We start from the raw sequence: 24,492 nt of genomic DNA, 5'->3' as shown, positions 1-24,492 counted from the left end.
TTTTACTTTTTGGCAAATTCATGATGTTTGAATGGATAGTTTTATATATTGTTCCTTCCTGCTGGTTTATTGGTTGACATTCAGATTTGAATCACCAATGGCCATGCTATCCTGAATGCTTCTGATCTCGTCTGATCTTGGAAGCTAAGCAGGGTTGGGCCTGGTTAGTATTTGGATGGGGGACCGCCTGGGAATACCAGGAGCATTGGCTGTTTAGCTGTGATTAGCTTTTACAAAGCTGGGCACTTTGCTGTTTTTCATTTGCTTTTTATCCTATTGGTCTATTTTTTCCATTTAAACTGTCTGATTGGCTGTTTGCTTCTTAATCCTTTATTGGCTGAGATTTTGATTTCAGCTATGACATTGGCTGACTATTCCATTGGTTTATACATGTATTTAAATTGATTGTTCGCTTCCCACTTCTTTACTGGTCGAGATCTTGATTTGAGTCATGACACTGACTGTCTACTCCATTGGTCCATTCTTAAAATTGAACAACTTGATTAGTTGTTTACATTCCATGTTATACTTATTCAGACCACACCCAGTTTTTTTACCATTGTCTGCTGTTCATCACAATGCTGTCATCTTATTGTCTCTCTGGCTGGTATTAGCCTGATGATTGATCTGTGAATGTTCTTCACACTTGTTGCTTTTAATATGTATTTTTTACTTTGTGATTTAGAGGTCATTCTAGGAAACTTATTTATTCATTCCATATACGTCTTGGACACGCTCCTCCAAGTAAAGTTTTTAGTTTGAGTATTTTATTTGTATCTATAATACTGCAGTTGTGATAAATTTTTATAAAGCTGTGTACTTTGTTGTTTTTTATTTCCTATTTATCCTATTGATCTGCTTTCACATTTAAACAATTTGGCTGCTTGTTTTCTAGTCCTTCATTGGCTGAAATTCTGACTTGAACCAATGGGACAGCCAGCCATAACTCATGTACACATTTAAACAATTTGGCTGTTCGCCTCCTAATCCTTTATTGGTCGAGATCTCAATTTGAGTTATGACATTGGCTGTCTACCCATTGGTCTATTCTTGGATTTAAACAACCTGATTGGTTGTTTGCATATGAATTTGAAAATGGTCTTTGTCCTGCCTTAGTCTTGCTAAAAATAAAGACATTACCTTTTCTCGTAAGTTAGTAGGCAGAAATTTCAGACAGCAGTCTTCTACAAACTTATAACAGTAAGGATTCATTGCTCTTTAAACAAGAACTAGTTAGATTTTGTATCTAGTTTAGCAAGAATTTTACTTTAAATATTGCTGTCTGTGTAGCTATGTGTTTTGATATTCCTTGTGCACTTGCCTGTTTCTCTACATAGTGTGCCTTGTTTATATAAAGTTTGTCTGTTCCCCTTTAAGCTCTTCTGGCAGATATTTCTGTATGTAAGTAGGTATTGCTATTTGTTATCTTTGAAAAAAAGATTGGCATTTGGCATTTACCACTGCATGGTTAACAGTGAAAACATTGATGCATATAATTTAATGGTCGTCTTAAGTCAGTAGATGCAGGTAGCTGATGGCCCCATATCCAGGCTAGTGACAGTACTTCTGTGCCAGAAGGAAATCTGGAGAATTGGGGAATTCTGTCAAACTTCTCTGGTAGTTTTTTTTTTTTTTAGCAGTAACTCCTACAAAAGATGGTTACTGTGGATAAAGAGCACTGTTAGACCTTGTAGTTTTCAGAAAGAATATTGAGAAAGGGGTCTGTGGTGCTAGATTCATCTTTTATGTGGCTTGTGAAGTCCAGCCTAGGTGTGAATGTTGAAAGCTCATACATAGTGCCTTTTTGTTGGTGGTGCCAGGTTCCATTTTGTAAATGATTTTTGTATGCACTTGATTTTAACCCACCAGGTACCGGTAGTTAGTGCAAGCCATCCATGTGGTGCCAGCTTGGACCTTTCTTCTTAAATGGTTGGCAGTGTTGAAATTCATCTCCATCTTTGCTCCACACTGTTGGCAGAGGAGCGATCAGTCTGTGACATTTTGGTGGCATTCAAACCTTACCTGTACCACCAGCTAATGACCTAATATGACTCCATTGTGTAGCATATTGACACGATTTGCTGGGTAAGTAGAATAAGCAGCCTAAACAAAATGCAGTAAAACTGAAAGGCAAAGTGGACAGTTTTTGCAGAGTAAACAAAGATTTTAGTAAGTTAATTGTACCTTTCTTACAATACTTCATCAGTTTACTTGCAGTACTTTTCGTAAAACTGTATATTGGAATAGTCACTTCTCATGTGAGTTTTTTGTGTGCAGCATGTTTCTGTCACTATTAGTTTCAGCGGTCTGACTTTCTTTTTTGCTCATGATGTTAAAAGTCTGCATTTGATATCTGCACGCGCGCACACTCACAGTTCTGCATTTGGTCTTACTATGATGCAGTTAACTATCAGCTGTTTGTCTTCCTTTTCAGATTATGTGGAGCAAGTGAGAGGGACTTGCCTCCAAAAGTTTACCCCAACTTGTGTATGTGTAGCTAAATATACTTCGGGTATATCTGTTACATCTAAGGCTTCAGACTAGCACTCCCAAAAGTTAGGAAGTGTCCCTGTTTTTCATATATATATATATATATATATATATATATATATATATATATATATATATATATATATACAGCATTTAATAATATGTGAAAAAAGAAATTCACACTGCTAAGCTGAGCCCAATAGAGTCATTTGAGAGAGAGAAATTTCTCACTGGAAAATTATTATAAAAGAATATTCAGAATCGTGAATTGTTGGTGTAATAGTATCAGGATTAGAATGTAATGACTTTTTTCGAAGCACTTGAGGTGAGGCAGTATCTTAAGTGATTCAGAGACCGTAGTAACCACCACTTAAAATATGAGCATGTCTTTGCATATAATAAACACACTAAAATATTTTATTAAGTAACAATTCTTGGGATTCAGAAAAGGCTATTGCCAGCAGTAAGCCCTAGCCACTGTGAGCTGTCTCCACAGCATCCTGCAACTTTAATAAGAGATTCCAGAAGAGCGCCATATGATAACTAGCCATGTGTCCTTCCCTGGATATGCCTGTGATAAGGGATTTACACAGCCACTGTGTGTGCGCATAAATGCTGTCAGGAAAGGGTGTGTGTTTGATGAAGGGAGGGGGGGAGTGTGTGTGTTCCATACCTCTACACTCCACCAAGACTAAGGCGCAAAGGCTGTAATGGTGGTGGGGAGACACTGGACACCAGGCAACCTTTTGAAATATTACCATAACTTAAAGTTAACAGAAAAACAGATTTTGAAGAAAGAGGCTGTAAATAAAAATGTCAGAAGTATGAAACTAATGTCTGGCATTGCTGACTTGACTCTACTTGTCGATGTGGGACACAGCAAATATAAGTGGCAATTCATGGATGTTCTTATGTTGCAGTCATTACATTTGGGTAATCTGCTGGCAGATTGCCCTCATTCGGCCTGAATTCCAAAGTCTTGGGTCCTGCGTTGGTTGCTGTCTCCTCTCCTATGACGTCCGGTCGTCAGGGATATAAAACTTGCAGCCGACGCCATTTTCTTTAGTCTTTCTTGCCGCGCGGTGCCCGAAGCAGAAGCATTTCGCAAGTGCCGGTCGGCCGACTACTGAAATATTCGAGTTTGAGTTTCAGAACCGGTCTTCACTAAAGCTAAGTACCCCGTTGGGGAAACTTTTTTCTTGCTTTTTACCAATATCAGAAAGTTAATAATTGTATTACTTGTGGAAAGCAAATACCTCATAAGGATTTCCATCTATCTGTATTCCTTGCCTAGGCCCTGATCACAACATGCCTGGCTGTCAGTTTTGTGCTAGATTTAACCAATGCACTATTAAGCTTCAGTATATTTTTGCATCAAAGTATTTTGGAAACAGATTTAACTACCCAGAAATGTCATCGGATAGTAATCAGACTACCGGAGTACATAAAAACCGCAAAGAAAAGGACAGAGAAAGGCAGTAGAGATCCAAAACCGATGACGAAGCTTCCCCTAAACCAGTCACCGGTTCGCCGGTACTCAGTGAGATGCTTTCGCAGCCCCCGATACCCGTTACCTTTGAGTCGCAGGCCTCTACTGACACCCATGTGGCATCCAGCATGCCGCAAGATGCTCAAGGTATTGGACCAAAGGATATATCTCCCTCGGCTGGGTCCAGAGCCGCTGAGCAGGCACCGGCTTCTGAGGGTGTATTCAAACCTCAACATTTGTATATCAAACCAAACGCTGCAAAACCAAAGGCAAAAGCAACTTCTAAAACTAATAAACCGACATATGAGCCACGTGCACAAGTCTCTATGCCTAAAAAACAGATGATCAAAATGGCTGAAGACCTTATTACCTTGATCAGGGGTACCCATCCCCCTCCTGATAAGAGGCCTAGGCAAGACACTGATTATGAATCTTCAGATCAGGCTTCTATTTCTTCTGATCAGGAATTATCTATACCTCCCTATGAGGATTCTGATGCTGAGGAGTCTATTCCATCTGCATCTCCTCCTGAGGATTATTCATTTGGAGAAACCTTGCATACTTTGAAGGAGCATTTTCACTGGGAGAGTCAAGACTTCTCAGAATCAAAGAGGCTCAGGGATTTCCTTCTTCTACCTAAGCACAGGCCTTTAGCCATTCCCCCTATTTTAGACATTGTAGATGATGTGTTTTCGGAGTCAAGCTTGACCCCTGACTCCTTAGCTCTGGCTCCCACTAAGCCTGACAGATGCTACAGGATCCCTGACTCTCATAAATTTTTATTTAGAAACCCTGCTGCTGATCCTGAAACTATTTCACAGGGTCTAAAGGGAGTTAAGGCCTCAACAGCAAAAAATCCTACCCCCTCTGACAGAGATTCAAGGGCACTGGACAGATGGGGGGGGGGGAGGTTTATACATCTGCAGCCTTGGCAATCGGGGCCTTAAACTGTCAATTTCATATGCTTAAGTACCAAAAACATGTGATGGGATTGCTGAAACAGAAAATGATGATTTCAGAATGTGCAGAAAATAAAGAATTGCAGGAATTAGTGCATGCAGCTGAACAAGTTGGAAAGCATACTTTGCAATGTGGTTTTGATTCTGCAGGGCCGCAGTTACTGGATCTGTGATTAGGTTAAAGGAACAAAATTTACCTGATCATGTTAAAGCTAAATCGCTAGTTGTACCTTTTACAGCATGATTCTCTGTTTGGTGTTAAGGCAGAAGAGGTTTTAAAGAAAATGGAAGATAAAGCTAAGTCTATGCAAACTGTTAAAGGCTTCTTACAAGTGCAGCCACCAAGATTCAGTAGACACTGGCCTACAAAAAGCTGGTTCTTTCCTGTGTCAGACAGCGCTCAAAGAGGCAAATCCAGACGGCCTAAGGGTTTCAGATACCAGACGCAAGACTCATACAGGTCAAAGCAGTGGGGCGCTTCCACTTCCAAACCTGGAGGAGATAAAGTGCAAACCTATAGAAAGCAATCCCAATGACTTCCATCTGCCTACACCAAGTACTTATCTTTTGGCAGCACCCATAGGGGGAAAACTAGCACTTTTGCTCAAAATTGGCAGTTAAATAACCCAGGACAAGTGGGTACTAAACATCGTATCACAGGGATACAGATTTCCTTTCCACACTCTGCCAGTGGCAAATGGTTGGCCAGATCTGCCAAAAAATCAATGGGCAGAGGCACTGAAACAGGTTATGTCCCTCATGGATATGGGGGTCATTCAGACAGTACCAGAACAGGAAAAAGGACAAAGGTTTTACTCAAGACTGTTCTTGGTACCCACGAATTTCAAAACAGACAAATAAGAACTTCCAAAACCAAAGAACAAACGTGGCAATCGTACTTGAAAGCTAAAATCCTTTATTGCATGAAGCGCTTTTCATTCAAAGCTAATACTCTAACTTCATCAGATGATATAAAAGTCAAAAGTGAGCACAGACAGCAGACTAAGGTCTGTGCTCACTTTTGACTTTTATAGCATCTGATGAAGTTCGAGTGTTGGCTTTGAATGAAAAGCGCTTCATGCAGTAAAGGATTTTAGCTTTCAACTACGATTGCCATGTTTGTTCTTTGGTTTTGGATGCTCTTGGTACTCAGAAACGACAAAGCCTGGTGGCCAATACTGGATTTATCGATTTTTGAACACATACCTGGACATTCCAAAATTCAAGATGCTGACTTTGCAGCAGCTTCTGCCCATGCTGGGCAACAATACTTGGCTGGTGACTTTAGACCTAAAAGAGGCATACCTGCATGTCCCATAAGACAATCGTGCAGAAGATACCTCAGATTCAAGGCTGGCTTAATGCATTACCAATTCTCTGCACTGCCCTTTGGCTTATCTACTGCACCCAGGGTCTTTACAAAGTGCCTGGCACCAGTAATTGTATTTTGCAGACAAAGAACTATACAAATATATCCTTACTTGGACGACTGTCTCATTCAAGCAGAGAACAAGGACATTCTTCTTTGACATCTGGCGTTTGTGAAAAGGCTTCTAACATGCCTAGGGTACACAGTAAACAAAGAAATCACAACTGGTACCCTCTCAAAAGATAACATTCCTGGGTGCAATCTTGAATACAACTGCCCAGATGGCTTACGTCATGCCAGACAAGCAAAGACAACTGACTACTTACTTCGAACTGATGGCAACAAAGACCCAGTCTTCTGCAAGACAAATTCTGCAGGCTCTGGGCTTAATGGCATCCTGCATACTACTGATTCCATATGCAAGACTGCATATGAGGAAACTTCAATGGTACCTAAAAAGTTTATGGAGTCAACATTCTCACAGTCTGGAAACAATGATTCCTCTCATTCCCTGCCTGCAACAGGAGTTTCTATGGTGGGCAAAGGCATGTCACCAAAACATGGGATGGCCATTCACTCTACCCCCTACCAGCCAGACCATCACAACAGACGCATCAGATTATGCTTGGGGGGCCCACATGGCAGGAAGGTGCATTCAGGGCATATGGTCACCAAAACAAATGCATCTGCATATCAACCAGAAAGAGACGCTAGCTGTTCAAAATGCCCTAACAGCCTTCAAGGACTTACTTCATCCAGGACAGCTACTGATAAAGCTACTGATAAAGACGGACACCACCACAGTCATGTGGTGTATATAAACAAGCAGGGGGGCACACACTCATACACCCTCTGCAGATTAGCCATGACACTGTGGAACACAGCTTTGACCTACCAAATAAATCTTCAAGCACAATTCCTGCCAGGAAAACAAAACACTCTGGTAGACGATTTAAGCAGAAATCTTATGGACCCTCATGAGTAGAAACTAAATCCACGAGTTTTCAGCATGATAACAGAGAAATGGGGGAGCCCAGACATAGATCTATTTGCCTCTTCTTAAAATTATCAATTGAAAAGATTCTGCACAAGGACTTATCACAGACAAGCATGGAAAGTGGGCGCCATATCCTTCAGTTGGAAAAACCTCCTAAAAGTCGGACAAGAGAAACCAAAGATGATACTAATTGCCCCGGACTGGCCCCGCCAATACTGGTACCCAATCCTAAGGAACTTGCCTCAATACCCAGCTTGGACCTTGCTTCAAAGACCACAACTACTGTCCCAGCAAAACAATCAGATCCTGCACAATCAACTACATTCTCTGAACCTGGCAGCATGGCTAATCCTGTAATAATACAAACAACACCTCTCAGTAAAGCGGTGATGGATGTCATTTTGGAAGCCAGAAGGCCTAGTACTAGAAAATCTTATGCTGACAAATGGAAGAGATTCTGTGCTTGGAATCGAGCACAAGGAACTGATACAGCAGACCCAAATATTCCTCAGATATTGCAATACTTAACTGAGATGCTTGACAAAGGCCTATCTTTCTCATCAATCAAAATCCATGCCTCTACCATCTCTGCTCATTACAACACAGAGCCACAAATCTTTTCTCACTCTTTACTAAAGCAGTACCTTAGAGGAGCCAAAAATTTAAGGCCTCCTAGAAGATCACCATTGCCTGCATGGGACTTCAATTATGTGGTGGAAAAGCTCACCCTGCCTCTTTCTGAACCAGCAGCTACTGCTGATATGAAGTTCTTATCATGGAAAACCACTCTGCTTCTAGCAATTAAGCAAGAAGAGTTTCAGAGCTGCAAGCCCTCATGGCTGTAGAGCCTTTTATCATATTTTACCCAGACAGGGTATCTCTGAGGACAAATCCTACTTTTATGCCTAAGGTGGTTTCCAGTGTGGCTCTTAACCAAACAATTCATCTACCGACCTTTTATCCAAATCCGCAGAACAAGGGGGAGAGAATTCTGCATTCCTTGGACGTACACAGACAACTAAAGTTCTACTTGCAGGACTAAAGCTCTAAGAAGATTTGAGGAATTACTAGTGACATATGCTGCATGATCAGAGGGCAAGGCTATTTCAAAGCAGACAATTTCAAAGTGGATAAGCCACTGCATCCGTTTCTGCTACTTACACCATGGTAAACCTGTGCCCAAGGGGCATTCGGTCTCATTCCACCAGAGCTGCAGCTACTTCAGCAGCCTTTCTAAGGGGAGTACCAACCAAAGACATTCTAGAGGCTGCTACTTGGAGTTCTGTTCACACCTTTACAAAGCATTACGATTTGCCTCTCTAAGTCCAGGGCAGGCTTTGCCACTGCAGTTCTGCAGGGCCTTATAGCCGCACCTAATGCTGTTTAACTCCAGCCTCCCATCCATAGCTTTGGGACTCTACCCAAATGTAATGACTGCAACAGTGAAACACGAAGAACATAGTACAGTTGTTTACACTTACCATAAATGTGTATGTTAGAGTGGATTCACTGTTGCAGTCCAGGATGTTCTTCATTCCACATTGCTGCAGTCCTAACTATTGGGTAGTCCGCTGTCCAGTCGGCCCGAATACCAAAGTATATGGCTGACGTCGGTCAGGGCGCATTAGACTGACGTCAGTACGTCAGGGTACTAATGCGCATGACCGACGTCATATCCTCAGTCTTTTTTGCCGCATGGTCCGATGCAGAAGCAATTTTGCGAGTGCAGGTTGGCGTTCTGAAAGTTTCTGAAGTCAGAGTTTCAGACCGAATCAAAGTTGGCTAAGTACCCGTTGGGAATATTTTGGTGTTTTCTTGCCTCAGTATTTAACCGGATGTCAGAAAAAGTGAATAATTGTATTTCTTGTGGGAAACAGATACCTCATAGGGATTACCATACTTTGTGTATACCTTGTTTAGGGCCTGAGCACGGCGTTGTTGGATGCGCTCTTGTGCTAGATTTAACAAACGCACTATTAAGAGAAGGTTAGACTGTGCCAGGTTAGTGTTTGGGAAGCGTTGTAATTATAAAATGCCGTGGATGCTCCGGCGCCCGCTTCGGCAAAAGCGCAAGGTTAAAGCAGCAAAACCTAGAGTGGAAGAACCGCCAGTCCCAGGCGTCGGTTCTTTAGAAAACTCAGTGGAGCCGGAGGTTCTGCCAGGAGTTTCTTTGGAGTCTCAGGGAGAGACTTTACTGTTACAGGATGTATCCTCTCAGGAAGTAGGCCAGGCTGAGGGGGCTTCTCAGGTGGCTGTTCTTCCCTCTCTTCCTAAGGTGGTTAGAGCCTCTCCTTCTGTTTCCAAGGCTTCATTGAGAGGCAGGCCAAGTTTAGCTTCAGTGGGGGTTTCTCCTAGTGCTTCAGGGTCTTTGCCTAAGAAACATATGCTTAAAATGGCAGAGGATTTGATTACTATGATAAGAGGTTCTATGCCCCCTCCTGATAAGAGGCCTAGGGTGGAACCAGAGTTTGAGAGTTTTGAGCAATGTTCGGAGGCTTCTGAGTCTTCGGCTGAAGACTTGCAGGAGTATCCTCCTTATTCTGATTCTGATGTGGATGATTCTACTCCTTCAGCTTCTCCTCCTGAGGACTTTTCATTTTCAGAGACTCTGCATTCCATGAGGGAGCATTTTAAATGGGAAGGTCAAGATTTCTCTGATTCCAGGAAGAGGCTTAGGGAATTCTTGTTTTTACCCCAGCATAGGCCTTTAGCTATACCTCCTGTTCTGAATGTGGTGGAAGATGTTTTTGCTGAGGCTTCCCTGAATCCTGATTCTTTGCCTCCTGCCCCAGTTAAACCTGATAGGTACTATAGGGTGCCTGAAGCTCATAAGTATCTTTTTAAGAGTCCTAGGGCAGACCCGGAAACTGTCTCTCAGGGGCCTAAAGGTGTGAAGGCCTCAGTTGTTAAAAATCCTGTCCCTCCTGATAAAGAGGCAAGGGCTTTGGATAGATGGGGAAAGAAAGTGTATACTTCTTCCACTTTAGCCATGAGGGCGTTGAATTGTCAGTTTCACATGTTAAAATATCAGAATTATCTCCTTTCACAGTTGAAATCTAAGGTGGATGCTCTGGCGGAAGGTATTGAGTGTAAAGAGTTGCAGGATTTAGTTCATGTATCTGAACAGGTGGGTAAACATTCCTTGCAGTGTGGTTTTGATGCGGTGCAGGCCTCCTCGAGGGTGGCTGCCACTGGTTCTGTTCTTCGTAGGCACGCCTGGTTGAGAGATCAGTATTTAGCTGAGCATGTTAAAACAAGGATTTTGGATGCTCCTTTACAGTCTGATGTGTTGTTTGGTTCGCCTGTGGAAGCAGTTTTAAAGAAAATGGAGGACAAGGCTAAGTCTATGCAAACTGTTAAGGATTTTTTGCAGGTGCAGCCTCCGAAGTTTAGCAGAAATTGGCCTACTAAGGGATGGACTTATCCTGCTTATGATTCCCAGTCTAGGGGTAGGTCTAGACGTGGTAGGGGCAGAGTTCAGGGTTCTTTTAGGCCTAGGACAGGGAGTTCCCCTGCTCAGACTTCTGGTGAAGGCAGGGGTCAGTCCTTTCGTAAGCAGACCCAATGACCTGCATTTTCAGCTGCCAGTTCATTCTCGCCTGGCAGCACCTTTGGGAGGAAGGCTGTCTCTTTTCAAAGAAAATTGGGATTTAATTACCCAAGACAGATGGGTTCTGGATATCATTCACCACGGTTACAGGTTTTATTTCCATACCTTGCCTCCTTTCAAAGGCATGCCAGACATTCCTCCTCTTCAAAGAACAGAAGCCCACAAGCAAATTTCTCTGTTGCTCCAAATAGGGGCCATTCAGCCAGTTCCTGTGCCAGAAAGGGGCCTAGGATTTTATTCTCGCCTGTTCCTAGTACCGAAGAAAGGGAACACGTGGAGACCAATTTTGGATTTATCTATCCTCAACACTTATCTGGACATTCCCAAGTTCAAAATGTTGACGTTACAACAGCTTTTACCTCTGCTGGGCAAAGATCACTGGATGGTAACTTTAGATCTCAAGGAAGCTTACCTTCATGTGCCTATAAGACTAAGTTGCAGAAAGTATCTGCGTTTTCGAGCTGGAAATTCTCATTATCAGTTCTCTGCATTGCCCTTTGGCTTATCTACTGCGCCCAGAGTATTTACAAAGGTTCTGGCTCCAGTGATAGCTTACTTCAGGCTAAAAGGAATTCAAATCTATCCTTACTTGGACGACTGCCTGATTCTGGCTCAAGAAAAGGAAGACCTTCAACAGCATTTGGAATATGTCATAGCAGTGCTAAGATGCCTAGGGTATTCTGTGAACGAAATAAAGTCCAGTCTAGTACCCTCTCAAGACATGTGCTTTCTGGGTGTGAGACTGAATACAGCAGCCCAGATGGCCTTTTAACCCCGGACAAACAAAAGAATCTTTCCAGTTACTTCCATCAACTATCTCTTCAGTCCGGGCTGACTGCAAGGACAGTCCTTCAAGCCTTAGGGTTCATGGCATCTTGTATTCTGGTGCTTCCCAATGCCAAACTGCATATGAGGAAGCTGCAATGGTATCTCAAAAATGTATGGACACAGCACTGCCAGGATTTGGACACTGTCATTCAAATAATACCTTGCATTCAAAAGGAATTTTTGTGGTGGGCTCAGGAATGTCACCTAAACAAGGGACTCTCTGTGACCCGGCCAGAGGCGAGTCAGATTCTAACGACAGATGCCTCAGACATTGCTTGGGGAGCTCATTTAAATGGAAAGTGGATACAAGACAAGTGGCCTGCCAGACTACAGCATCTACATATCAACATGAAAGAGATGTTAGCAGTCCAGTTTTGCATTAATGGCTTTCAAGGAATTACTTCTCCCAGGGCAGGTGTTGATTCTAACAGACAACACAACTGTCATGTGGTACATCAACAAACAAGGGGGAACACATTCTTACCCATTGTGCAGGCAAGCAATGATTTTATGGGAGACCGCGCTCAGCTTGCAACTAACTCTTCAGGCAAGGTTTCTGCCGGGAGCACAGAACTCCTTAGCAGATGTGTTAAGCAGACAAATCATGGATCCCCACGAGTGGAAACTGGATCTTCATGTATTTCAAAAATTGACAGTGTCATGGGGAACTCCAGACATAGATCTGTTCGCTTCTCCACTAAACCACCAGCTGCCAAAGTTTTGCACAAAGAGGTTTCATCACACAGCTTGGAAAGTGGATGCTCTTTCTTTCAGTTGGAAAAATCTTCATGTGTATGCTTTTCCACCTCTGCCTCTTCTTCCAAAGGTGCTTCTAAAGGTCAGACAAGACAAGCCAAGGATGATTTTAATAGCTCCAGATTGGCCTCGGCAGCACTGGTACCCAGTACTGAGGAGTCTGGTAAGGAAGCCTCCATGGCCTTTACCCTTGATTCCACACCTGTTGTCTCAGAGGGACAGTCACCTACTCAATGTCAAGCTTCACTCTCTTCATCTAACAGCCTGGCATATTCTGTTTTGAAAGACAGCAGGTCTCCGCTTCCTCAACAAGTTTTAAAGGTGATTATGGAAGCCAGAAGACCTAGTACAAGGAAAGTGTACGCAGAAAAATGGAAGAGATTTTTATTTTGGAGTGCAGCACACAATTTGGAGATTTCTGAGCCTAATTTGAGTGTGGCTGTTCAATATCTTACTGAGTTATTGGACAGAGGTTTGTCTTTCTCTTCCATTAAGATTCATGCTGCAGCAATTTCAGCTCACTATGATTGTGACCCACCATTGTTTTCGCATCCTTTGTTCAAGCAATTTCTTAGAGGGGCAAAGAATATAAGACCCCCACGTAGAGCTCCTACTCCTGCTTGGGATCTCAATTTTGTGTTGGAGAAACTTACTCTACAACCTTTTGAGCCTGCGGCTACTGCTGAATTGAAATACTTGTCATGGAAGACTCCTTTTTTGTTGGCCATTACTTCTGCAAGAAGGGTTTCTGAGTTGCAGGCCCTTATGGCGGTAGAGCCTTTTTTGATTTTTCATAAGGATAGGGTATCTTTACGTACTAATCCTTCCTTTATGCCTAAGGTGGTTTCTAGTGTGGCTTTAAACCAAACTATTCATTTGCCTACTATTTATGCAGATCCCCAAAATAAAGGGGAAAAGATTTTGCACACTTTAGATGTACACAGGCAATTGCGTTATTATTTGAGCAGGACTAAGGATTTTAGGCAGTCTCAGCAGTTGTTGGTTTCTTTTGCTTTGAGTTCGCAGGGCAAGCCTGTGTCAAAACAAACTATTTCTAGGTGGATTGGGTCTTGCATTGCATTTTGTTATTCCCATCATGGCAAGGAGATTCCAGCTGGGATTAGGCCTCATTCCACTAGGGCTACTGCCACTTCAACAGCATTTCTAAGGGGGGTGGCAACTAAGGATATTTTGGAGGCAGCTACTTGGAGTTCAGTGCATACTTTCTCTAAGCATTATCACCTTCCTCTCTACTCTAAGTCTAGGGCTGGTTTTGCCACAGCTATTTTGCAAGGCATGTTGTCAGTCCCTGCTTCCTTATGATTTGCCAGCCTCCCTTACCTCTGCTTTGGGATTCTACCCAATAGTTAGGACTGCAGCAATGTGGAATGAAGAACATAGTACAGTTTTGTACCTACCATAAATGTAGATGTTCGAGGATCCACATTGCTGCAGTCCAATTTACCCTCCCTCCTTCCCCTCTGTGTTTAGGGGTGGTTGTGTAGGTGAGGTTATATTCTGCTAATTTTGTATATATTGTACATATTTTTGATGCAGGTATGTTTGGAGTTTTTGGTTTTGGCCTTATCTTTTCAGGGTCTTCTGACATCTGGGGCAAGAAAAGACTGAGGATATGACGTCGGTCATGCGCATTAGTACCCTGGCGTACTGACGTCAGTCTAATGCGCCCTGACCGACGTCAGCCATATACTTTGGTATTCGGGCCGACTGGACAGCGGACTACCCAATAGTTAGGACTGCAGCAATGTGGATCCTCGAACATCTACATTTATGGTAGGTACAAAACTGTACTTTACCCTCCCGCCATCCCCCTGTCATTCTGGAGTTTCTTTCCTTCTCTATCTTCTACAACCTATGTGGTGTATTTGCTTGTAGATGAAGGGAAAGTTTATATTGATGCATGTATACATATATATATATATTTTTGCTACCTTTTTGGGGGCACGAAAAACTAAAGAAAATGGTGTTGGCTGATTTTTTTTTATACCCCTGACGTCATGGAAGAGGAGACAGCAACCGATGCAGGACCCAATACTTTGGAATTCAGGCAGACTGAGGGCAACCTGCCAGTAGATTACCCAAATGTAATGACTGCAACAGAGAATACACTCTAACATCTACATTTATGGTAAGTGTACACAACTGTGCTTTCTTTAAAATCAGGGATAGTTGAGAGTTATTGGGGATGTGTCCATTTGTGTGTTTGAGTATGTGCATATTGTGTACATGTGTTTGGGATAGTGATTGGAGGGAGTGGCACCTATACCAATTTGCTGCACAGGCCGTTAGTGGTGATTTACCCTAACAAACTGTTGATTAGCACTAGTGGTAATAGCATACGATTCAGAGACTTACATATTAGATGAGGATGTCTTTCTTCAGTTATCCTCATTATGGCTAATCTGTCTCTGAATTTTTTTTTCTTTGTGGTTGTGAAAACTTTTACTGAAATAGTTCACACTCGCAGCAGGATTCGTTCTGAATACCAGCCAGTGAAATTAGACCATTAGTGAGCAGTAAGGTTAAATTTATTTTCAGGAAAGGTAAACATTTATCTGTTTACTTCCTTAATTTAAAAAGAAATGCATTTCTTTACCAGTGCAGAGAGACTTGCATAACATCACCTTAAAGGACAGTTTTCCTTGCAGTACCTACTCACTTTGTAGTATGGAATTCACATAATCTAAACTTAAGCTTCTAGTATAAAATAGTTCATCATGTGTAAGATTAATTTGTCTGTCCTTAATGTTCTTACTCTGCATTTTATCTAGGCAAAGCATCAAACCTGAACATTTCAGTGACATCAGGATTGGGGAAAGAAGCTAAAACTTTATACAAGCATACGTTAAATCATTTTGGGGCAAACCTTATGTTTATAGAAATGGAAAGCTTAATGAAGGGGTCTAAAACTAAAACATACTGGCAGGATAGGTAGCAGTAGATTACCACAATGGTTGTTTTACGCGTTTTATTTTCACCAGGGTTAAATGAATATTTCTAAATTTGAGCATTTTGAAATCTGTATATTTTCTAAATGATCACTAGTTGTCAACACTTTACTTTTTACAATGGATGTGTATGAAACATTTTTGTTAACGTAGATCTTTTTCCTTTTACTTAAAGAGATAATTTATTTGACATTTGTTTACCAGGAAAGTCCGACTAGATAGATGCCTGTTTTCAGTGGAGGCCTGGGAAGAAAAGCTCCACATTTATACAAAAGATAAAAGACAAAAATAAGGTATATAGAATTAAAAAAACAAGTACGAATAATGATCTTATAGTTATTACATATTTTAAACAATGACACAAAGGATGAGGCAAGTGATTGAAGCAAATGCCAAAGATGGGATTAATAAGTTCATAGGTACTTATTTTATTTATTTTTATTTTACATTTGTTGACCGGGATAGTCCGACTGGATGTATGTCCATTTTCAGCGGAGGCCCAGGGAGAAAAGCTCCAAGACATTGCAAAAAATTACAAAGTGATTACATACTAACTATATACATTGATAGTTATACATAGCTACAAAACCTTTTTTTAAGCATATCCAATACAAAGAAGTTTAGGTGTGTGTGTGTGTGTGTGTGTGTGTGTGTGTGTGTGTGTGTATATATATATATATATATATATATATATATATATATATATATATAATGTTCTATAGGAAGTGTGTTTTTTCAGTAGATTAATAGAGAGAAAAAAACAAAGCAACAGTGAGTAGGTATAATGGCCAACAGAGGTAGTCATGGAAGAGGGGAATACTTACTAGGTTGTTGGTCTGTGAGGAACTTAAGCCTAGCCCTGCATTGTCATGGTAATTATTAATCCTTGTATTTTGCAATATGAGTCTCTAAAGATGGGCTGCACAAGTATATGTTATGTACTTCCATGATTCCTCCCTCTATTAGGGCCATTGGAGCTAAACCAGGTGTGAATTCAGTTACCCATCCATTCGTCCAAGTTATGTATGAATAGAGTAAGAGAAATGATGCTCTTCTATTGGAGAAGTCACTTCTATAGAGGTGCTACATACCTATCCCTCCATGTTTTGTTAATCTGCAGAAAACATTGAAGGCCATTGAAATGGTGTTTCTGATATTTTTGGACTTCTGAATGCATAATAGGCCTGACAGCAGGGTCTGTTGATATTGTTTAGGTGAGGCTGAGATTGCCTATGCCAAAAAGAGAACAAGGCTTTGAGGTAGTCTGTGTAGGTTTTATGATTTAGGCCCCTGATTTTTCTTTAGTGAGGAAGCATTGTGGTCATTCCAGCTGTGACAAATGTTTGGATAGGTACCTATCAAAAGTGGCATTGCACTCAGTGATTGGCCTTATGAGTGCCATGTACAGAGGAACAATTATGTCCTTGGATCTGGATATGATACCCTTCGATGCATGCTGTGTGATGAAAGACTTTCTTAGAGTAGCTGATACATGATGATCAAAGGGCAATTCATTGTCCATATAGGTTCCTAGATTTCTAATTACTCATTCAGTTTTTAGGAGATGTTGTCAATATGATAGTTACACGGGGAGCCATGCTTAACAAAGGATGTGATTATACATATCTTGGCATTTAGTTCAGGTCATAGTTTTGGCACCAGCTATTTGTTTAGAGCAGGCCATTTTGTAGGGTCCTGATGTCATCTGGGGGGTTTATGATGATACCGAGTTGATTAGCCACAATCCCTTAACATTAGCTTTGACCTTTGAGAAGTCAATGCCGAAAGGAGTGCTCCAAGTACTGAACTGTTGGCCATTCCACTAGTGACAGGTGTTTTGGAAGAGGTGGAGCTGACCACCATTGCTTCCTATGTTGTACATGTGAGCCAGTTTTGTTATCCAACAAGTTATGTGGCTGTTAACATTTAGCTGGGAGAGTTTATTTATGCTACCTGTGTGTGTGATGGTATTGAACGACTCTGCAGGGGCCAGATAGGCAGTATGCACTAATTTCCCCTCGTCTATTGCCTTAGTGACTTTTTTCAATGAAGTTGCCAGATTAAGTTGGCAGATCTGCCCTTGGCAAATCCAAAGTGGGTTGGGTCTCATATGTGTAGGTCACCTGTATCCCTGTTTATTAGTGGTGTAATGAACCATTATATAATCCTGCCCAACCTCATCTGTAAGGCTGTGGGTCTCGTATACCTTCCCTTTCTCTAAGGAAATGACTGTTGCTGTCCTTTATTCATCGTTTGTTTTGAGGCTAATATCGAATGGTCCCTGTACCAGTAGGTATGTTACCTGGCCCCAGAGATGCACTGGTTTTTGCCTTAGACACTGCCTTGAGAGCTTGTTCTTGGGAGATTTAAGGAGGGGGTATGTAATCTGAGAAGAGGGAGGGGGTAATGAAGCTGAATCTAGCCCTAGTAAATTGTCTATGTCCTCTGGGTCTGAGTACATGAGAATTTACTATTGTCTATGTGCAGTGTCGGGTATTGTTTCTGAGATTTCTAACCTAATTAAATAAGGCTTTGTGGTTGTTTCTCATGGGTGACTATTTTTACATTGTATCTGGCTTTGGTTAATTTGATCAGGATTCAGAGTTCCTTGTTTAGTTTAGCAAAAACATCTTGAGTTATCTTTATTTTTGCATGCAATTAGTTTTTCTTTTATTATAGAGCTTGATTTATATTAGGGTTTTACTGCAGAGGTTTACTTTTTTGAAGTTTTTGTTGTATTTATTTCTGAGGAAGGTAGAAGCATCAACACAGCTATTTACATGTGCATAGAACTTGTCAGTAAAGGATTCGGCATAAGCAGAGGTTTCCATGTGCATAGAGCTTGTCAGTAAAGGATTCGGCATAAGTAGAGGAGTGCTTGGGGTGGAGATGGCTTTTGAATTTAGCCAGGTCATCACTTAGGTTTACTAGATTATTATTTATAATGTCATCATATCTTAAGCAACTCTTGTTTGTTCAGATTTTTTCTGTTAATTTTTTTCTGTTATTCACTACTTTGTTCTGAATGCGTTTTTTCAATGTATACATAGTTTTAAATGAGAATGTAACTTTTAAATGATAGGACTTCTCGTGGGTTGGCATTTTAAAATTGTGAAGGCTACATAATAGCTGAAGGTGGTTTATCTGTTTGGCGCTTCTGGGGTTGTGGAACTGCTGCGGCCTTAATAAAAATGCTGGAAAATAATTCATAACGTGTTATTTATTTCCTGGAACTGGCAGTGTTTTTTGATATTTTCAGGGGTTCTCTGGGCAAAGGAATAGTTGGAATTTCATGTGATGACTTTGCTTTAACTAAGAACTAGTTAGCCAGCTGAGTGTGTTCAAAGTGCTCTGTAACAATAGGTAACATGACAGCCATTCTTTCTTGTAACTGTGGAATGTGCGCAGTAACACTTTTAAAGGGCAGCCCTAGTCTGTCTGACAATATTCAGAATTCATATGGGCTGTCTTCAATGTAACATTTTGGATTGATTAACACCAGTTAAAGTCTGACTTCTCTAACTGTAGACATAGCAAAACATAGATCAGCAGGATATAAACCTTACAGCTAAGGCTGCTGCAGCAATGTTTATTCGAACATCTATTAATATGGTAAGTTTACTTGCACAACTGTACTTTCCTTTGCTGGGCAAACAAGTTCCGTCTGGGGATAAACTTTCCACATTAAGAAAAAAAAATCTTGTTTTATTGTACTTTCTTGTTTATGAAGTTTATTTTTAAGCTAGGAATATGTGCTTTAATGGACTGCCACAAAGCTTAACTGTACTTTTAAGTGGGAGTGCACTTTTTTTCCTGCCAATTTAAAAAGTTTTTGTTTAAAGTAATTGAAAAACATTTTTTTCTGTGGAGAAATTGTATATGTTTAACTTTTTGGGGTTGACAAAGTGTTTTAACTGTATTTGTATGAAAAAGTGACTTTTTTAAAGAATTAAAATGTCCTATAGGCTTTTTGCTGCTTGTTTTCCCTAGGGAAAGCTGCAGCATTTTCATCTTGACCATGAAACAAACTACCGGCCCCTTGTTTACTCTCTATTCAAAAGAAAAAGTTAAGCGGACGGCCTTTGCCGCCACAGCTGCAGGTGGGTGACTCTGCTGAGGTCATAACTTGATGCCCTTCCTCATCACTGTTGCAGTGTTCTTTATTCCTTGATTAGGAAGGATCTTGACGAGCTGAACATCTTTTACATCATCTGGGCAGCATACATCAGGAGTATGTCATGCGTGCAAGGTGTGAGGTACACACGTATGAGCACCTATTCCTCAAACTTCTTTGCCACCAGTCTGAATGCCATCTTTGAATTCGGTCTACAAGCCATTTACTGAGTTGGTTCCTGTACCAAGCCTTCTACAAATAAGTATCCTGTTGGGGTCTCTTCCTTTCTTTTTTCTACCTGTTACCTTAAATTGACATGTCATCCAGGTATGGAAAATGTGAGTGTAGGAGGCAAAAGCCTCAAAGATAGACACAAACAGTGCCTTTTTGTTTGGGTGCTGCCTACAGCCAAGGCAGTCATCTGTTGTCTCTTTCCAGTTACTTGGAGAACCTGTGATTTGAAACTTTTGGCTCTGGGTACCATGGCTGAATACATCCGTCAGCTGTTACAGAAAAAGAAAGCTAAAAAAGTGCTAACTGATCATGCTGCTGTCCAGCCTCCACTGGACATCTCCATTGGGTTGGATGAAGAAAGTGAGGACCATTCAGCACTGGTGTCAGCTGCCTCTTCCATGACCCAGTTGGAGACTGACATGGAGCAGCCTTATCCGCACATCCACTGAGGTTGTGCCAAGAAAGTGAAAGTTGGTAATAGTGTATTAGGCTTAATTTGCAACAGAAATGTTAAATTGGAATTGCGCGGTAGCTTGATTCCAGGTTGCTGGTTTAGAAGTTGGGGTTGTGTGTGTTATGAATTAAGCTTAGATGTGTGTATTTGTACAGTTACAAGGGCTTGGATGTGTGTATTTGTACAGTTGTGTGAATGTCTTTAATAATGTTAGGGAGGAGGCAGCTTAGTGGGTGGAGAATAGTTCTTGTAAAGGCAATGTTATGGGCAGTGATCAGTGAATGAACCATAGGATACATCTCCCACACCAGCAAGAGGCAGTCACTGTGGCCATACTCAGTGTGAGGAAGACCAAAACTATGAGTTATCACTCGGGCAGCTGCTATACAAGTTTCTTTTGCTTTCTTTATTTATTTAGAAAACCAAGCATGGCAGTCTTTTTTTTTTTTTTAAAAGTACTGTTTAAAATAGTGTACTGCTGCCTGCATCACTACTGCTGTTTATGTAAGTATGTCATTTTACTTTGGGGGCATGGATTCTCAGAAGGGGTGTGCAAGAAATTAGGTCAGAAATTCTGGAATTCAATACTTAACATTTTACTGTGGTATATTAAGTGTAATTTGTTAAATAGTTGTAGAACATTTATTCCAGGAAGATATTTTCCCACAGAAGTATGTCTTCACATGTGATCTTAACATGCGCTGCCAGGGTTGAAATAACTGGTCAGCTAGGATATGGTAGGTTTTGTGATACTCTCCCACCTTCCTTTCAGCTGTGCACAAAAGTTCCTTCTTTTATAGAAGGGGAAAGCTAGTGTCTGACAGTGTGGACATGTTGGTAACCTGTAAACAGGACTGCTCACTACTCTGCTAGTGTCTGACAGTGGGACATGTTAGTAACTATAAACAGGACTGTGCGCTACTCAGCTAGTGTCTGATAGTGTGGACATGTTGGTAACTGTAAACAACGAGTGCATGCTACTCAGCTCGTGTCTGACAGTGTGGGCATGTTGGTAACTGTAAACAATGAGTGCGTGCTACTCAGCTAGTGTCTGACAGTGTGGACATGTTGGTAACTGTAAACAACGAGTGCATGCTAGTCAGCTCGTGTCTGACAGTGTGGACATGTTGGTAACTGTAAACAATGAGTGCGTGCTAGTCAGCTCGTGTCTGACGGTGTGGGCAAGCTGATAACAATAAGCCACAACTATGCAAGCTGTATGGAACTATGTAGGTTAGCAGCGGAGTGGAACGAGGTAGGAGGAAGGCGGAAGTTTCAGTAGACTAGCTGCTAACAGAAGAAGGTAAATATTTCAATTGAGAAAACACAACAATAGTACATTTATTCAACAACCAGGGAAATTAAATAAATGAATCCAAGGATAAAAATATTTTTGGTTCCTAATTTTTCAGTAGTTGAAATTTATTTTTAGTTTGTCGACCCTGAAAATGTAATCATAATTTAAGTACATAGTTTAAATCCCATAATTGAAAGCTTACCATTTTGTTGGGGGAAAATACCTCCAGCTGTGAAACTTTTTGGCTCACGTCTTAGACACTAGCTTGATGTAACAGTAATTGATATTATGCCTGTTATTTGGCCATAAAGCCCATTAATGTTTCTCTTATTAGTAGGCCATAGACTATGCTAACCCATTAAGTCCTGTCCCTTCCAGTCATACCTTTTAAAGACCATGAGGTACACCTTGAGTTTTCTTTCTGTTTAGTTTAAGAGGTGGATCTGTCTTCAGCATGGCCACAGATTAGGCCACTGTCTTCATCCATTTAGCTGCAGCAGATGTTTACAGCAGTTATTTTTATGTTATTCTGACTCAATATAGATGTACTCTATACACTTGCACACATACGCAAACACTTTGCTTAAGTCTAGGCTAAGAATGGTGAACTCATGATCCCTGTTGGTATAGAAATCTGTGTGCCAGTTTTCCTTAATTGCAACCACCAGTGTGTTATGAAAACAAAGTAGCATAGACATTTTGTCAATAAAACTATGGGTTTGTTCAAACAAAAAGCAAAACAGTTCAGTGCTACATACTTTTCTTCAGTTTAAAACAACAAAACAACACACAAACTCTGCAGTCTGTCATAATTTAGGTTTGGGCACAAAATAAATTCAGGCAGTTTTCAAATGGATTCTGCAGCAGAGTATTTGCAGATTGTCTCGGGCTCCTTCAAGAGATTTGTTTTTCCCACACCACACTCCGCAAAACACATTTTCCAGACCAAAACTCCTTTTGTAGTGAGAGACCAGTTTCTCTGACATATAGAGCCATGCTTAACTTTTCTTTTTTATACATGAATATACCTTGGCGGAAATTTGTATTTACAACAACCACATTTTAATACATCTTATCACATTATTAAGAACAATATTTGCAGTGTCAATTTGATGCATTCTAGGGTGAGACTTGCCACACTAGTAGATCAGTTGGTGTAATGTTTAAGGTCTTCATGTCCCATGCGCAAGGTACAAGGTTTGATCCTGACCTCCAGCCAGTACTTGTATGGAGTTTGCATGTTCTCTCTGTTTCTCTCGAGTTCCTCCCACCTTCCAAAAACATGCTGAGTGTTTCCACCTCAAACTTGTGGACGAGTGGAGTTGTGGACAGCAACACAGATGCTAGAAGGTGTCTCTAGAAGGCATCTATGGCAGGGGAGTTCTTTAGCTTTGGGCATTAACTGTAGTATGCAGTATCTGCTAGATAGGAGTGCACTGATCACACACTGTGTGCTGTCAGGGCTAGCCACTCAACAGTGTAAAAATTGGTTCTAGGTGATTTAGTTGTGTCGACTAATGTTGCCAGATGGGCATGGGTATTTGCTGGCTGTAAGTGGGTTGAGGACATGACCTTCCCTGACCTATGCCATGGACCCATGCTAATGGTAGGAAGGGTATATGTACCCCTTTTGGCCAGCATGCGTCTACCATAAAGCTCAGCAGCCGTAGGTCAGTAAGCTACTGGCTGGTTGGTGTCCAGTTGCTCAACCTGGGTTACCTGGGACAGCTCTGTTGAGCAAAAGCTGGACACACAACCAGTTGACCTGACAAATATGAATTAAGAATTGCTACACTTAATGTAGGTTCACTGACAGGATGGAGTTTGGAAGTGGAAGACATGATGGTATGGAGGAGTTTGGACATCCTATGTATCCAGGAGACAGGATGGAAGATGCTACTCAGGGCTCTAGCACTTCAGGAAGAACATGAAATCGGAGTTGAAGAATGGCAGCACCTTCAACCGCATGTGTGAGGAGTATAGAGCAGATATTTGTCCGAGCCAAGTATGGAAACAACGCACTTAAAGCTGGTGATGTGCAGTAGTCCAGGAAGTCATTGAAAGAAAGGAAGAGTGCGGCAAAAAGTGGAAAACAGAAAAGATCAGGCTAACCAGGAATACTGATTAACTAAGAAAGAGGCTATGATAGATGCAAAAGCAAAGAACACAAGGCATCAGAGGCCCTCTACTAGCTTCTGGAAAATGACTTGGTAGATGGCACAGAGAAATCAGGTTGCAAGGCAAAGATAGAAAGATAAAGAGGGTAGTTGGGTACCCTTCATAAGTGATGCCAGCAACAGCCTGCTTACTAGTTCAGAGGTAGATGGAAGGAGCATTTCCAGCAACTTCTGAATGAAGAAAACCCCAAAGAAGCTGTACTGCCCCAGATATAGTCTACAATGACGAAAGAGGAGGAACCCATCATAAAAAGAAGTAAGAACAACTGTAAGGAAAATGAAGTCGGGAAAAGGAGCAGGCTTAGATGAGGTCACAGCAGGTTATGATCAAGATCGGTGATGGTGAACGTTTTGGGCTCGGATTGTCAAACATTTGGAAAATGCCCATCTTGACTCTGCTGGTTTGTCACCCCCTGTGAACAAAAGAGAAACAATTCTTTATATATTCATTTATTTAAAAAATACAGTCCGGTCATGTGTGCTGCTATGTGCTATAAAAGCAAAAGAAAGAAAAATTGGTGACTTACAATAGAGAAAACAATATGCGCACTGATAATTGGGTTTAAAATAGTGCATCAAAAATTACCCTACTTTAACGGTAATTTTGAATTGAACTGAAAGTATGGAATGCACTGCATTTGATTTGATTAACATCGATTCATTTTTTTTGCTGCGGAGTTTTTATAGAGAAGTGCAGGGTCACATATCTCTTGTATTTTTGTTGATTCGGTTTCCTTGGTAACTCGGGT

The 24,492-nt window shown here is 41.2% G+C and overlaps 1 protein-coding gene and 1 pseudogene across 2 annotated transcripts in view; both read left to right on the top strand.

Moving 5' to 3' along the window:
- The window catches only part of PRMT3 (protein arginine methyltransferase 3), a 2,672,092-nt gene that overhangs the window by 57,962 nt on the left and 2,589,638 nt on the right, over positions 1 to 24,492 (top strand). The window lies entirely within an intron of this gene.
- LOC122812585 lies at positions 94 to 211 on the top strand (annotated as a pseudogene).

The sequence above is a fragment of the Protopterus annectens genome, chromosome 9.part0, assembly GCF_019279795.1.
Source record: "Protopterus annectens isolate FY-2018-M chromosome 9.part0, PAN1.0, whole genome shotgun sequence".
NCBI lineage: Eukaryota > Metazoa > Chordata > Ceratodontiformes > Protopteridae > Protopterus > Protopterus annectens.
The sequence above is the reverse complement of the archived record's forward strand: the minus strand, read 5'-3'. Positions and strand labels throughout refer to the sequence as shown.